Source organism: Geotrypetes seraphini, chromosome 13, assembly GCF_902459505.1.
Source record: "Geotrypetes seraphini chromosome 13, aGeoSer1.1, whole genome shotgun sequence".
Lineage (NCBI taxonomy): Eukaryota > Metazoa > Chordata > Amphibia > Gymnophiona > Dermophiidae > Geotrypetes > Geotrypetes seraphini.
In genome coordinates this window covers 46,248,347-46,263,722 of record NC_047096.1, presented here as the reverse complement: position 1 = coordinate 46,263,722, position 15,376 = coordinate 46,248,347, and positions in this window count along the sequence as shown.

Genomic DNA, 15,376 nt, shown 5'->3' with positions numbered 1-15,376 from the left:
ATGTTTGCAAAAGTGTGTGAAGATGTAAGAGGTCACGTTTTGACTGGTTTCTGCTAACTGCGCTCGCTTGGACTATATCATTTTATAGGAAGTGATGTAAAGTATATTATTACTAAAAACCACATATGTATTTTTTTCCCCCTGGGTGTAGATACTATGGAAATTGCCGATTTATAACATTATACGAGAAAAGTTTTGTGTTTGAGAAAGAGGATCTGGGTACTTTGTTTTTTGGGGGGGCTATCTCTGTCGCCCAGCTCAGAAAACAATAAAACTCATTTATATATTGCTATGATGACTGGTTATTGGTGAATGGGAATCTGGAGACCTTGAACTGGACTGTCAGATTGCCCAGAGATACTGGTTACAACTTGGTGCTTGGTAAGAAATTTCTTTTTCCTCCATTATGGCCGGGACTTTCTGTCTGATCCATTCAATGCTTCTGAATATCTTATTTTCCTTCTGTTAGTGCGTAGGTACTCTGGCATTATGGTAACTTTGAAAGAGGTTTGTTTGGTTGAATAACTTAGCCAAATGCTTCTGCCTGCACTTTTGCCTTATATGTTCTTTACTATTTTAAATTGTATTTCTGCACCTACCCCTTCCTTCTGTATCAATTAATTTTGTCCTGTCAGTCATATTTATATAATTTGTTCCCCTTTGATTATTGTAACTCAATATTTTTATCTTTTGTACATCGCTTAGAAGTCGATATAAGCGATTAATCAAATACATATTAAACTTGAAAACTTGATATTTCCATTTTACAGCTGGGAATATTCCTCTGGGTGACAACTCCCCCTTTCCTTGATGTTTAGGGGGGGGAGGGTCCAGGTCTGTTTTTTCAGGGCACATGTGATGCTGTTGGCCCTTAGTAGTGGAAAAGATTCTGCGATCCCTTCCCCCCTCTGCTTAAGCGTCTGACTGCAGTTAGGTTTAGTGTAGGGGGGGACGGGACAGGACTGGAAGACCCCTTGTCATGGGAAAAGTGAAGTGCCAGTGGTGTCTCTAGACAGAAAACAGTGCAGCTCAAGGGAGAAGGGAGCTAGCCATTATAACTCTTCCTTCTTGCACACAGCTCTTAACACTTTTTCCTGCATTATTCAATGTTCCGTTCAGGGAGATACTCTTAAAACCAATAGGAGGAATTTTTTTTTCACTCAGAGAATAGTTAGGTTCTGGAGCGCGTTTCCAGAGGATGTGGTAAGAGCGGATAGCGTAGCTGGTTTTAAGAAAGGTTTGGACAAGTTCCTGGAGGAAAAGTCCATAGTCTGTTATTGAGAAAGACATGGGGAAAGCCACTGCTTGCCCTGGATTGATAGCATGGAATATTGCTACACCTTGGGTTTTGGCCAGGTACTAGTGACCTGGACTGGCCACCGTGAGAACGGGCTATTGGGCTTGATGGACCATTGGTCTGACCCAGTAAGGCTATTCTTATGTTACTCTACAGAGCACTATACATTCAAACATCTCATTAAACTATGTAGAAGCAAAATGAAAGAGTAAAATGTGAGAGTGCCAGCTGCCATTATTGGACTGGGGAAGGTAAGGTGAATGTATCGCCTGACATTGGGGTGGTAAACTATTTATTGGTGAGGGAGGGGTTGGTACTTGTCACGTCATAGCAATACCAATGTGGATATAAACATTTTTGGAATGGCTCTTTTGTTTCAAAAGGCTGCAGAGCCCTGGTATTTACCACATTTGAGGATTAGATGGCGCTATTTCATTAGATTTAGCTCTGTAGGTTTAAAGACCTGCCTTTATTCATGGGAGCTGGGCTGGGTGCAAACCCTGTATAAAACAATTCTAATTTAAAATGCCTATTTTGTATTCTTGGAAGTGGTTTGAAGGAATTTAACACTATCAACGTTTATACTGTAAAGCAGTGGTTCCCAACCCTGTCCTGGAGGACCACCAGCCAGTTGGGTTTTGGGGATAGCCCTAATGAATATGCATGGAGCAGATTTGCATGCCTGTCACCTTCATTATATGCAACTCTCTCTCATACATATTCATTAGGATTATCCTGAAATCCCGAGTGGCTGGTAGTCCTCCAGGGCAGGGTTGGGAACCACTGTTGTAAAGGACAATTGATGAGGTGCTCCAGTTCTATACAATAGAATCTGTTTTTATTTCTCATGGTTTTATATATGATTTTGTTTCATGTTGATATTGGCAGTGGTACATATTGTACACATTCTAGTGTAATAGCAGAATTTACCTTGCTTTTTTTAACATGGTATATGTCTGTTGCCTGTTTAATATACAAAGCTTCAGAGCCTAGTAGACTTAACTTGAAGATAATAATAACCATATTATACAAGGATAGCTCCCTCCACAGTTGTTAAATTTGTGGCTTTGTGTCTGGTATGAAAGCTTTGAAACTGAATTATTTCATAGGTTGCAGGGTGTAGCCAGTCCTCCAGCTTTGGGGGTGCCCAGGGGTGGACTGGGGGGTCAACACATTTAGCATGCATGTGCTAAATGTACCTTGACTGGTAGAGGTGCTGAAGCCCCATCAGCCAGTTCCTGAGCTGCTTCTCTCCTTCTGGCACTGATTCTTGAATGTAGAAGTCAGCAGTATGCCTCCAGCCGGTGGGATTTCTGGTGCATGCTTATTCCAGCAGATTAAGCACAAGAAGTCCCAGTAGTGGCTTAATACATGCGGCCAACCTCTACATTCCAGGGTAGCAGCTTGGGAACTAGCTGGCAAGGCTTAGGCATTCCTACCAGCTGTTTAAAGCAATGCTGCAGTTCTGGAGGGAGCCTGAGCCCAAAGTGTGTGTATGTGTGTGTGTGGGTAGGAGGGAGCAGGACCCCCCCCCCCAAGACCCCCCCTGTGGCTATGCTACTGCAGAGGCCTACATTCAGGATCAGCTGTACCACTAGGTGAACCTAAGGCACCAGAATTTTGAGGGGGGGGGGGGAGGAAAATCTCCATGACTGGCAAGGATCCCCAGGCCTGCCAGGCAAAGAGAGAATAGAATCAGCCGGGTGGAGAGGCAGGAGCTTATACTGTAGTTCCTCACCATTCCTCCTCCTCTTCTTTAAGGACAGCCCAATGAGCGTGCTCAAAATGCATGATCACTGAGCCACCATTTTCTGATGCTGTTCATGTTCTTTACAAGATCAATATCAGGAACTATTGATCTTGCAAACACATTTTAAAGGTGCTAATGAAGTCTTCAGGATAGGTACAGAGCTGATTTTATGTAAGGTAACCTGCCCCGATTGTGACCGATCCGTGTCCGATCCTGGCAGGTCCGATGGATTCACAAACCAGCAATATTCAAATGGGAGTGATCGGAGGGACACCCTCATCCGCTGACACCGATCGCAAGTGTGCAATCCAGATGCATGCGCAGACCATCTGCTTTCCCTGTAGATGGTCTGTGCATGTGTTCTTGTTCGTTTCTGCTCCATTGTTTTTTTTTTGTTGTTGTTGTTTTTGGGGCTCCGACTCTCTTGAAGGTCAATCCCCAGCAGCAGCATCCTTAAACTCTCTGGCCCTGACTCTCCTGCTCTCTGCCACTTTCTCTGCAGTGCAAGCCTGCAGGTTTAAAGGGGGGGATGCACTGTGTAGTGCAGCCCCGCTTTAATTACACGGGCTTGCGCTGTGGGGAAGGAGGCAGAGAGCAGGGCATCGGGGCTGAAAGGCAGGAGAAGGGCAGGGCGGCGAGAAGAGTAAAGGCAACAAGATCGGGGCAGCAGAGGTTTATATGAACCCATTGCTTTCCCAACTCACTTTTAATTTGGAGTCCAAAGACAAACCAAATGGGTGATTTAAGCAAAGACAAACTGGACCAAAATCTCTTGCTGTGTATGTCTCTAGTCATGGTTGTAAAGGTCCTTCTCCAATGCTGTCCTCCTGAAAGAATATGCCTAGACTGTGTAAAAAAAGAATGCGAATAGAATGCTAGGCATGATAAAGAAGGGAATCACGAGTAGATCGGAGAAAGTCATAATGCTGCTTTATAGAGCGATGGTCAGACCACACTTGGAGTACTGCGTCCAGCATTGGTCTCCATACCTAAAGAAGGATATCATACTGCTAGAGAGGGTGCAGAGATGAGCAACAAAGCTGGTGAAAGGTATGGAGAACCTGGATTACGAGGAAAGACTTAAAAGACTGGGGTTGTTCTCCCTTGAGAAAAGGAGACTACGAGGGGATATGATTGAGACATTCAAAATACTGAAAGGAATCGACAAAATAGAGCAGGAAAAAACATTATTTACAATGTCCAATGTGGCACGGACAAGAGGACATGGGCTGAAGCTAAGGGGGGACAAGTTCAAGACAAATATCAGGAAGTTCTGCTTCACACAACGAGTGGTGGACACCTGGAATGCTCTCCCAGAAGAGGTAATTGCGGAATCCACCATTCTAGGATTTAAGGGTAAGTTAGATGTACATCTCCTTATGAGTGGCATGAAGTGACATGGGTAGGGGTAGGCTAGATGCACTTCTCTTTACGAGAAGCTTGGAGCGATATGGGGACCAAAACTATGCCAGGGTACACCTGGCGGGGCCTCCGCATATGCAGATCGCCGGACTTGATGGACCTAGGGTCTGTTCCGGAGATGGCGCTTCTTATGTTCTTATATCAGTCTCATGGATAGCGACACTACAATAATTAACCAAATTACCTATCTCAGTGAAGGATCCCTAGCCAGCTGATATAGCTGGGTCACGGTGTAGATGAAGAAACTCCATCTTGGATCAGTGGGTTGTAATTAGTAGAAACAACTCCATTTTATTGCTCTGAAATATCACGTATTGCAGGCAGGCCTGTTCTATGTATCTGTCTTGGTACCAGTCAGGATGCTTGGTACCAGTCAGGATGCTTGGCAACAGGATGCTGCTGTTAGCTAGCTTTGATGTATAGACTATAGGATGAATTTATGACTTTATTTTTCTCTCTGCTCTTACCTTTTTGACCAGAGCTGGTTATACTGGTTTGGACTGGCTAGGACCCTATATAACCTTTGTGTCCGAGACTCTCGGGGTCTTCTGTTTATGCAGCCAGTTCTGCTCAGAAGTCCAGCATATATGCTTGTATAATAAAAGCTTTTTTTTTTACATCTCCTCGGTCTCTGGCTCAAGTCTCTGCACTACTGACGGAGGGCCTCATCCTAAGAGGTACCTTCACTCAGAAAGGTTTTTTATTTAAATATCCTGTATTTTTATTAAATAACACAAATCTTAACACTATATTATACATTAAACATAAATGAATCCATATTGCACTTCCAGTTACTAAAATCTGTACTATCCCACATACAGTGGAAGAAAACCTGGAGCTTGTACTCAGTCCATTCACAAGCCTTTTCTGATGAAAATACAGCTGTTCCACATCATAGTCTGTGTGTATTATTTCATGTCTCCAGTGTTCTCCAATGTATCTGGCGAAAGACGTAAGAAGACTTAAGGCGGTCCAGAGGAGGGCGACGAAAATGATAGGAGGCTTGCGCCAGAAGACGTATGAGGAGAGACTGGAAGCCCTGAATATGTATACCCTAGAGGAAAGGAGAGACAGGGGAGATATGATTCAGACGTTCAAATACTTAAAGGGTATTAACGTAGAACAAAATCTTTTCCAGAGAAAGGAAAATGGTAAAACCAGAGGACATAATTTGAGGTTGAGGGGTGGTAGATTCAGGGGCAATGTTAGGAAATTCTACTTTACAGAGAGGGTGGTGGATGCCTGGAATGCGCTCCCGAGAGAGGTGGTGGAGAGTAAAACTGTGAATGAGTTCAAAGAAGCGTGGGATGAACACAGAAGATTTAGAATCAGAAAATAATATTAAAGATTGAACTAGGCCAGTTACTGGGCAGACTTGTACGGTCTGTGTCTGTGCATGGCCGTTTGGAGGAGGATGGGCAGGGGAGGGCTTCAATGGCTGGGAGGGTGTAGATGGGCTGGAGTAAGTCTTAACAGAGATTTTGGAAGTTGGAACCCAAGCACAGTACCGGGTAAAGCTTTGGATTCTCGCCCAGAAATAGCTAAGAAGAAAAATAAAAATAAAAATAATAATTTAAATTGAATCAGATTGGGCAGACTGGATGGACCATTCGGGTCTTTATCTGCCGTCATCTACTATGTTACTATGTTCCAACAAGCATATATTGATTCTTAGAGAAAGCTGTTCTAATGCCTTCTTACTCCAATTCAGACTGTCCAGCCAGCCCGACGTAGCACCACATTTCGCTATTACAGTGTCTTCAGGAGCTGAAACTGTGGCAGGTTTTCAGCTTCTACAACATAATTAATCGTTAATCCAGCAAAATCAATACCATAACATACCTTTACTGCTTCATTTCATTATAGATTAGCAACTGCACGGGTACATAAACCCAATCCCCCCTCAGACAGGATACAAACAGTTGAATTCACAGGTGCCACACATACCTCATTTAAACTACCCTGCATATAACCCAAAGCCTATCATTGAAACACAGAGAGTATGACATCACAGAATGTTCCATTCTGTTTCTTTTTAAGGCCAACAGGTTCTATGGTTCCCCACTGGAAAATAAGCCTTTGCTCTTTGCATAACAGCATTTTAGAAACATCTTCTCTTCTGTTGGATCGTACTACTATGAGTACTACAAATATTACTTAATCTACTTTGTGACCCTCCTCCTCCCAATGACTAACCAAAGGGGTATCCAGTTTTTTCAAACACAGATTGCTCAAATGTTGAGAAATACGCTGTTTTATTTTACATTTTGTTTGACCTATGCACCATCTGCCGCAAGGGCAGACGATACCATACACAATCTGGTGAGTATTGCAGTTGGAAAAAGATCTTTTTTTTTTTTTTTTTAAGTTCAAAACTGTTTATTAAGTTTTCATGGTACAAGGAAAGAGCAACGATGAATACAGAAATTTGAATTCAGGGTGAGGTTCACAGCAGTCACATGAATACACTGATGTATATATTAGGAAGGGATGTAACATACACTGAAAGACTGGCTATAGATGTTTACATATGTGTTCTACCTGCCTATATACAATGAAAGACTATAAGGAGGGTATATAGTGTATCAAGCAAGCGAATATACAAAAGCGATCAAATGCAAAGGTTAAACATCACAGTAAGAAAGGAGAGGATGCCACACATCTAGGTATCTAGACATAGAATTAGACCTTTCAGCATAAATTTTTTCAAATTTGCTAGTGAGGCAGAGAGTGTTCCACCACATGTGAAAATCTAATTTAGTGAAATCTTTCCAGCAAAATAGGACAGACTGTATGGCAAGTGATATCATTATGGTAAGCAAACGGGCCTTGTCTGTATTCAAAGGTGTGGTGATAGCTTGTGACATTATGATTAAGGAGGGGTAAGATAAGGGTTCTTGCAGTCCAACTACCTCCTTAATAACATTCCATACCTTCCGCCAGTATTCCTGTAGAAGTGGGCAGGAAAAAAGAAGGTGTTCCAGTGTGCCAGCGGATGAGCTGCATGACCAGCATACAGCAGGTAAGGCATTATTAATTTTATGGGACAGAACAGGAGTCCATACCGCTCTATGTAACAGGAAAAATATAGACTGTAAGAGAGAGGCTGAGCGGATGGATTTAAAAAAAATCGACCATAAAGACCCCCAATCTATAGCATCAGAAGGTAAGTTGAGATCTTTACACCACTTCACCTCCAGTTCCAAGGGATCAGCAAAGTAGGATCTCTGTAATAGATGATACCATAGAGATGCTTGAATATTTCCTTTAGGGAAAGATCCCATAAAATGAAGCAATCCAGGATCAGACGACTGTAGGCTAACATTATGTAAGGCACCTTTCACACAATGTAGAAGCTGAAGCCATCGGAAATGTTGAGAGCCGGCTAGGCCCCGTGTAGATGATAGGTCAGAAAATGACGACCAGGCCTCATTTGTTCTAATATCCCTTACCAACCAGATGCCACACCTTTGCCAATCCTGCCACGAGACAGACGACTCTGCAATCTTGAATCGATCATTGTTCCATAGTGGGATCATGTTGGAGTTATTCCATCCAGATGAAAAAGTAGAGTCCGCTTTGTCCACCGCTTGTTTGTAGGCCATTAACATGTGATCTAATTTGTCAGATTTGGAGAGAGTGGTACCAGGCAAATATCCAAGGCGTTTTTCACCATATATTGCACATTCAATAGCAATCCAAACAGGAGGATCATTCGGCAGTGGACAGTGATATCATTGCTTCAAAATGAAGGCATGATGATAATGAAGGAAACAGGGGAAGTTCACCCCGCCTGAATTGCGAGGCGCTTTCAATTTGGCCAAGGCAATGCGAGGTTGTTTGTTCTTCCACAGAAATTTAGAAAGAAGTGAATCAACCTGCTTATAGAATGTAAGTGGAAGATTAAAAGGTAACATGGATAATATGTAATTCACCTTAGGAGCCATCATCATCTTGATTGTTTCAATCCTACCCCACCAGGTTAAGGATAACGGGGACCATTTAGAACTAGATGACTTGATGATATTTAGAATATGATCCATATTTAGTTGAATGGTTTCCTCGATGCTCGGACCAAACAACACTCCCAGGTATTTTATAGATGTGGCCGACCATTTCACTCCATGGGCAGTAATTTCAGATTTAACCGCCGGACAGTTAATAGGCATCACCTCAGTTTTGCTCATATTGAGTTTATAGAAACAGGAACAAAGAGTGAGATAATAAAATTTGCGGACGACACCAAACTATTTAGTGGAGCTCGGACAAAGGAGGACTGTGAAAAATTGCAAAGGGACTTGGACAAATTGGGAGAATGGGCAGAGAGATGGCAGATGAAGTTCAATGTTGAGAAATGTAAAGTACTGCATGTGGGAATCAGAAACCCGAGGCACGGCTATACGATGGGAGGGATGTTATTGAATGAGAGTACCCAAGAAAGGGACTTGGGGGTAATGGTGGACATGACAATGAAGCCGACGGCACAGTGCGCAGCGGCCGCCAAGAGAGCGAATAAAATGCTGGGGATAATCAAGAAGGGTATTACAACAAGAACGAAAGAAGTTATCCTGCCGCTGTACCGGGCAATGGTGCGTCCGCATCTTGAGTACTGCGTCCAGTATTGGTCACCATACCTTAAGAAGGATATGGTGTTACTCGAGAGAGTTCAGAGGAGAGCGACACGACTGATAAAGGGGATGGAAAGCCTTTCATATGCTGAGAGATTGGAGAAACTGGGTCTCTTTTCCCTGGAGAAGAGAAGACTTAGAGGGGATATGATAGAGACTTACAAGATCATGAAGGGCATAGAGAGAGTAGAGAGGGACAGATTCTTCAAACTTTCAGAACATAAAAAAACAAGAGGGCATTCGGAAAAGTTGAAAGGGGACAGATTCAAAACGAATGCTAGGAAGTTCTTCTTTACCCAACGTGTGGTGGACACCTGGAATGCGCTTCCAGAGGACGTTATAGGGCAGCGAACGGTACTGGGGTTTAAGAAAGGATTGGACAATTTCCTGCTGGAAAAGGGGATAGAGGGGTATAGATAAAAGATTACTGCACAGGTCCTGGACCTGATGGGCCGCCGCGTGAGCGGACTGCTGGGCGCGATGGACCTCAGGTCTGACCCAGCGGAGGCATTTCTTATGTTCTTATAGCCAGAAACAGCTGCATATTTTCCTATATCCGAGAGCAGATGTGTAAAAGATGAGGGCGAGATATACAGTAGGATGTCATCTGCGTACGCCGACAATTTGACTTCCTGTGTCTGGCCAGGTATCTTGAATCCAGCTATATTGGGGTTTGCATGAATCCCTTGAATGAGTGGCTCCAGAGCAAGGTTAAACAACAAGGGAGACAGGGGGCATCCCTGTCTAGTGCCTCTTGTAGGGTGGAATGCTTCAGATAAAGTGCCATTGATAAATGTTCTGGTGGTAGGCATGGTATATAATACTTTGATTTTATTGATGAAGTCATTAGAAAAGCCATACCAGAGCAAAGTATGGAATAAAAAGGGCCATTCCATGCGATCGAAGGCTTTCTCTGCATCAAGTCCTCCAGCTAGCAGGTCATGTTTCTGGCTAGGAGCTTGAGCTATAACATGAGAAAAGGTACGAGTGTTGTCATTAGAGGAACGGCCAGAGATGAAGCCACATTGAGTAGGAGGAATGAGTTTAGTTATAACCTTCTGTAAATGGTTGGATAGGAGTTTAGCATAGATTTTTGCGTCAACGTTTATTAAAGAAAGCGGTCTGTAATTGGCGAGTTGACGTGGATCTTTGCCCTGTTTCGGCAGCACTATGATGGTGGCTTCAGTAAAGGATCCAGAGGCCTTTCCAGATGAGATGAGATGTTCAAAAAATAGGAGAAGAAATGGAATCAAGATATCCTGGAACGCTTTATAAAACTCCACTGTCAGGCCGTCTGGTCCCGGAGATTTCTTAAGGCCCATAGAATTTATAACTAGAGAAATTTCGAAGGGAGAGATTTGCTCATTGAGTCGGTCATTATCCGATTCATCCAGTGTGGGGTGCGGAATATTGGCAAGATATTCCGAGATCTGATGAGGGGGACAGGAATCAGCAGTATAGAGAGATTTATAGAAATCCATAAAAGCTTGAGAGATGTTTTCTGGACACGTGATCTGCACTCCAGAGTCCAGCTCGATCGATGTAATGTGTGATTTTTCCTCACGTTTTTTAAGCAGATTAGCTAGTAAGTGTCCGCATTTATTGCTCTCGGCGAAATAGGATGCAGATTGTTGGAATATCGCATTTGAGGCTTTGTTGCTCAAAATGGAGTTGTAGCGAAAGCGGGACTTATTCAGGCAAAGTAAAAGATCAGTGGCACAAAGGTTTTGTTGGTGCTGAGTTTCAAGACTACGGATTTCATCTTCCAACAGTCTTTGATCCACTTTCAGTTGCTTATGCTTGTGAGCAGTATGGTTGATTATGACTCCTCTAATGAAGGCTTTAAAAGCATCCCAGCAACAGACCCAAGATGTTTGATCAGGAGTGTTGAATTTGAAATATTCTTGGATTTGAGCCCTTATCAGCTCACGAAATTTCTCATCTTGTAGAAGGGCATTATTAAAACGCCATTGTCGTGATATCTGAGGTCGTTTAACACATTTAAGTTGTAGGGTGATAGCAGCATGATCAGATACGGTTATCTGTGTGATAGAAGACTCAATGCAGGTGGAGCACAAGGACTCACTTACTAAAAAGAAGTCGATCCTCGAGTACGATGAATGTGGAGGTGAAAAGAAAGTAAAGGCCAACTCGTCCGCGTGTAGATATCTCCATACGTCTGTCAATCTCATATCTGTGATGAGGTCATGTAGGGCATACCATGCTCTTGATTTTTTGTACTTACAGCTGGATTTTCTATCCAAGTTGGGATTTAGTACCAGATTAAAGTCACCGGCAACAATCAATTTTGTTTTGTCTTCATCTAGGAGCAATTCAGTGACTGAGTGGAAGAAATCCGGACGATCCAGGTTCGGGCCATATAAATTAAGCAAACAATATTGTTCACCAGCACAATAAAGCGTGACTTTGACCCATCGGCCATTGAGGTCAGTGGAGGAGGAAATGATGGAAATGTTGTTAGTGTTCCTAATCAAAGTGATTACTCCGCCCTTCCTATCAACGGCTGGAGAATAAAATGGAGGTAAGGACCATGGGAGATGAACTTTAGCCGAGACAGAATCATCTAAATGAGACTCCTGTAACATTATAACATCAGGTTTATAATTGTCAAGATATGTTAAGATTTTTTTTAGTTTGATTTTGTTATTAAGCCCCTTTGCATTTAAGGATATGATATTAAGAGACATGGAGAAGAAAGAAAACAGCTGGCAGGTGACATTGTGCAAAGGTACAAGAAAGCCAGTAAAACTTGTTAGTGAAGTAGTACCAAGTGTGAAATATATGACATATCAGTGGATTACCTGAGACAAAGTTTTGAACAAGAACCAGGGAAGAACACCATGAATAAACAAGGGTGACAAAACGGCCACCTCTAAGAAACAACTGTGAGAGTGTGACTGAGAGAGCCAGAGGGCTTGTGAATCCCCGCACTCCCCTATCGTTCAGTAAAATACAGCCCACAAACAAATTTGTAATTGTTCAAAGCACAGATAAGAACTGACATTATTTCATATACAGAGGTATGGTGAAAAAGCCATAAAAGAGACAACAGAAACATATCATCCTGACATACATATATTCAGACCTGATTGATCGGAGTGGGAGACTGCAGTTCAATAAATGAAGCCAGCTCATCTGGATTGATAAAGTCTTTAGTAGTATTGTTCAGTGTCACCCTCATGCGAGCCGGGTAGAACATGCCAAATCTGGCATTGAGTGACTTCAGCTGAGGTCTGTATGAAAGAAGCAATTTCCTTCGGCGGGCAGTGGATTTACTCAGGTCAGGAACGAACATGATGGTGGCACCCTCGTGCTTGATCGGAGCCCTTATTTTAGCTCTCTGCATAATATCCAGGACATGTTGATACCTTAGTAGTTTGAGAACCACAGGTCTGGGCCGGCGGTCCCCCGCAGTAGCAGAGGAGGGAACTCTATGGGCACGCTCAATTTCAAATTCACGTTGAAAAGAGAGATCAAGAAGCTGAGGAATCAGGGTTTCAAGGGTTTTAGTGTAAAGCAATTTTTTATTGAAGCAAAAAGAACACTGCAAAAATACAAACATGTGAGAAGAGTAACAAATCCCCCAACACCCACCCACCCCAAACCCTATTCCACCCTAACCCACCCCCAACCAAAACCATCCAAGCAGCAAAAGGCAGAAGCAAGAAAATGCAAGCCCAGGACCAGCAGCATCCCAACCCAGTGCTACTGGGGAGGCCCAAGCACCAAAGTCCAAAACATCATGCAAACAGAGCTCTGTACTCTGATGAGCCCTGAGAGGAACACTAGCCTCCCTACATCCACCCCCAGTAAAACACGGTAAAATAAACATTAAAAAAAAATATATATATATATATAATTAAAAATAAAAAGTAAAAAATAACTGCCATAGCCGGGGAGAGGCACCCACAGGCCCACGCACCCACCGCCCAGAACAGCTCAAATCCGCAACCTATTAATAATTAAGCTCCGACTTCTTGGGGACAGTGAATAAATATAGGGCCTCCAGACACGCAGAAAAAATTTTTTCTATCGAAAGGATCCACGCACCTGACTCCTCTCAAGTAACATTAAAGCATGCAGCCTATTGCGCCATGCCCAATACGCAGGAGGATCTGCCGACACCCACTCCGTCAAAATGACCTTTTTAGCCACCAAGCCCGCCTTCCGCAAGAATAAATTGCCGACTCCAGGCGGCAAACGAAAAGCCTCAAATTTATCTAAGAGAAACCCCACCGGAGTAAGCGGGATGGAACAGCCCAACACAGCCTCCAAATAACGGACTACACGCCTCCAAAAAGACTTAACTACCGGACATCCCCAAAAGGCGTGGAAAAAGGACTTCGGGGAAGCTGTACATTTCTCACAAAGGTCCGAGTCAGCCAAACCAGAATGAAACAGTTGGACCTTCGTGAAGTACGCCCTATGGAGCACCCGAAACTGGCACTCCCTCAGGTCAGCGGAAACAGAAAGAGTCGGGATCCGACGAACAAGGCTGCCCACATCCAAATCGGTCGGGAGAAGACCCAAGTCCAGGGCCCAGCGAGCGCACAAGAGGGCCCAAGAGCGAGGCTGGAACAGCAAGCAAAGCGCCTTATGAAGCGCCGAAACCGAAAGCCCTCCATCATCAAAACCAGCAAAAAAGGAGCGAAGCCTAGCACCTAAACCTAGCCGCAGGCCCTCCATCCTCAAGGAACGAATATAATGGTCAAATTGCATATAAGCAAAAAAATCCGTGTCACAAACCCCGTGCCTACGCAGAAATGCCGGCCAAGAAAGGAGAGTCCCATCCCCGGTCAGTACATGTTCCAAAGTAGTCAAACCAAGCTGGGCCCAGCGTCGAAAGGAAGCCGAAGAGCGGCCGGGCAAGAATTGAAGATTCCTTTGCAAAGGCAACTGATCAGACACCCCCGGCTTGTCTCCCAGGCGCAGCACCAACATCTTCCAAGTATCCCGCAAAGAGCACAACAAAAAACTAGAGCGCAGCGAAGAAGGAAGAGCCGATCGAGGCGCATGCAGCAAAGAAGATAACTGCCAAGGATGATAGTACGCCCGTTCATAATCCCAGCACGTATACACATCTTGTTCCAAAATCCAATCACCAAGATAACGGAGGAGGCAAGCCTGATTATAAGTCTGCATATCGGGAACACCCATGCCGCCCCTCAACCAAGACCCTATCAAAAATTGAAACTGCATCCGCGGCTTCTTCCCATTCCAAAAGAACCTAGATAGAAGTCGATGAAGCTCCCGAATGTCCTTCCTTAACAAACGAATGGGCAACAACTGCAGAACATACAGCCACCTTGGGAAAATAACCATATTGAAAAGATGAATGCGACCATGCACCGATAGGGGAAAAAACCTCCAGCCTTCTAGCCGCCGACGAGTATAATCAAAAAGCAGTTGTAGGTTAGTCTGCTTGAGGGAAGCAACTGAGGCCGTCAGTTGAATACCCAAGTACCGAAAAGCACCAGGCGCCCAACGCAACGGGAATCTCCCCGGCCAAGTGTCCCGAACCTCAGGAGACGTCGGCAGGGCCAAGGACTTATCCAAATTCAACCGAAACCCGGAGAAGTCCCCATATTCGGCCATCACCATCAAAAGAGCAGGTAACGAGGCAACCGGATTAGTAAGATGTACAAGGAGGTCATCCGCGAAAGCCGAAACCGTAAAAGACTCCCGACCAATACGGACTCCACAAATATCTGGGTTATGGAGAACATCCCGAATCAACGGGTCCATGGTAAGAACAAACAAAAGAGGAGATAAAGGACATCCCTGTCTCGTGCCCTGCCGGATATCAAACGACTCAGAAAGTATACCGTTAATCCAAAGCGCAGCAGTGGGGGAAGCATAAAGCGCACCAATAGCCTCCAGGAAGAACCCCTCAAAACCATAATGTCGCAACGTATCAAACAGGAAGCGCCACGAAACCCTATCGAAAGCCTTCTCTGCATCAAAACTGACCAACAGGGAAGGCTCCTGACGAGAAGCAACAAATTCCAAGGAAGTCAAAAGACGGCGGATATTCCTAGAGCTATGTCGGTTCCGAACAAACCCAACTTGAGAGGCCTCCACCAGGTCCGGCAGAACACGAGCCAATCTGTTAGCCAGGATTTTTGCAAAAAATTTGGCTTCCAAATTGAGGAGAGAGATCGGGCGATAGGAACCAGGCAAAGTAGGATCCCTGCCAGGCTTCAACAACATCACCATGTGAGCCTCGCGCAAGGACGGCGGCAAAGACCCCCGTTCTAC